Source organism: Pseudorca crassidens, chromosome 8 (genome assembly GCF_039906515.1).
Source record: "Pseudorca crassidens isolate mPseCra1 chromosome 8, mPseCra1.hap1, whole genome shotgun sequence".
Classification (NCBI taxonomy): Eukaryota; Metazoa; Chordata; class Mammalia; order Artiodactyla; family Delphinidae; genus Pseudorca; species Pseudorca crassidens.
The window spans coordinates 95,747,032-95,749,004 of NC_090303.1; the positions used below are offsets into that span (position 1 = coordinate 95,747,032).

Here is a 1,973-nt window from a genome sequence, read left to right on the forward strand (position 1 = left end):
CTCAGTCAACAAATATTTAACATTTCTGACTGGTGTAAACTGCTTTTGAATTTCGGTGGAAAAAAGCAGAGTTACAAAGAAGATTCCAGCGCTTAAGTCATTATTTGTCGATACCTTCAAAAACAAAGAGTACATCTTTCACACACACATGTACTTGTGTGTATACAGTTGCAGAAACACTTTATCCCTTAGTACAAGCTTCTTTGTTCTCAGGGGAAACCCTCCTATTTCTGTTTCTGAGTTCTTCTGTATTTCTCGGTTTCTACAACTGAATTCCTACCCAGCATTCAGCTCAAGGCACCAGCAACACAACTCCACTAGAGTCCACCAGGACACCCTAGTGTGTGTGACATCCACACAGGCAACATGATTCAGCACGTGGTGCCCACAGCTGGGCAGGTGCATGGTGATTGCCATCTCCACTACAGAATTAGCCATGCCCACAAGCCAAGAGACCACTGTCAGCCTCGGGCTGACTGCTCCCCTGTAGTGCAGGGGGTCACCCACCATATAATGGTCATAGGCCATTGCTATCAGCAGCGGGAACTCAGGCCCCTCCAGAGCCAGGGGGAGGAAGAGCTGGGCCCCACATTGAGTAAAGGAGATGGTCTTCGTCTCCAGGAGGAAGTGCCCCAGCATCTGGGGAACCCCACAATGGAGAGGTTGCCGAGGAGGAAGTACATGGGCGGGTGGAGGCGGGCGTCCAGCTGATCAGGAGGGTGATGAGCCCTTTGCCCAGCAGGGTCAGCAGATAGGCGGCCCCAAACAGGACAGAGGTCAGCCTGATTCTGCCTGTCCCTGGGGAGGCCCATGAGGACAGACTCACTCACCCAGGTCAGGGCATCCCTCCTCATGGAGCAGGTGGGTCAGGCTGCAGGAGGAGGTGCTGGGTTAGAGAGGCCAGAATCAGGATCAGAATTCACAGTCTGGGTTTGAACAAAGGACTTTAAGTAGGACTGCAAGTACTTGTATTTTTCCTCCGTTAGACTCTGAGTGTCTTGAAGTCAGGGACCTTTTCTGATTTTTCTTTTTATACAAAGATTTCTAACAAATGTTTCACAATAAAAACATTTTGTTGGGTAAATGAATAGAAAGAGTTTAAAGTAGTAGTCTTGAGGATTATTATCTGATCCCAAGATGTAGGATTTGTATTCTGAAACCCCCCCTTGTCCTTATTATTCATGCTGGAGCAGGTGGTTTTCCTGCTTCTCCCATTATCCAGGCTGGGTCAGTGACAGAGCAAAAATCCTTCATTTGGTTCTCAGTGTACTGATGAATCAGGCTTAATCCTAGGATGATAAGATCAAGGCATCGTTGTAGAACATTATACCAACTATAATTATGTCCCAGCTTCTGTGATTTTGCTGTTTCCTTGGTGAAATGCTGGTGTTTATTTGAGTGCTAAACTAAGTGATTAATGTAAGATGAATGCGCACATCACTTACTTGCAATGACGTTTGGAAACTGACGGTGCCCACTGGTGAAGGCAGTAAGGGAGTGCCTCTGAAACCCTTGGGGCTTTGTTATGTGTAAATCCTTCTGTCATAGCAAAGACATGTTTGCCCTTGGAACACCTCCCTATTTACTTTGCTTGTCTTTAGCCTCTATCAAAGGATAAAGATGTCTTTTTTTTTTTTTTTTTTTGGTAAAAAGGTACTAAGCAATTTTATAGTCTGTATTTCTCTGTTAATAACAAGACCCTCTAATCCCATTTCAATGTTCACCTCATGTGTCTTTACAACACGTCGGGAGAAGGTAGTGCTATTGGCTAGTATGAGAGTAAGTAGAGACCACAGAGACACATAGAAGAGTCTGACTGCTGGGAAAGCCCTTTTGGATGTCCATTTGGGAAAGTTTGAGAGGGAAGGAAAAAACTCCATGTTAAAGGGTTTGCCTATGAAAATCCCACAGGACCCAAGGTGGAAACCAGAGCGGTGCTTTCCACATTGGCTACACATTAGAATCACCTGGGG

General features: G+C 45.7%; 1 pseudogene; it reads right to left on the reverse strand.

Moving 5' to 3' along the window:
* Window positions 1-276: 276 nt before the first annotated feature.
* Window positions 277-854, reverse strand: LOC137228743 (olfactory receptor 2F2-like; annotated as a pseudogene).
* Window positions 855-1,973: the final 1,119 nt, after the last annotated feature.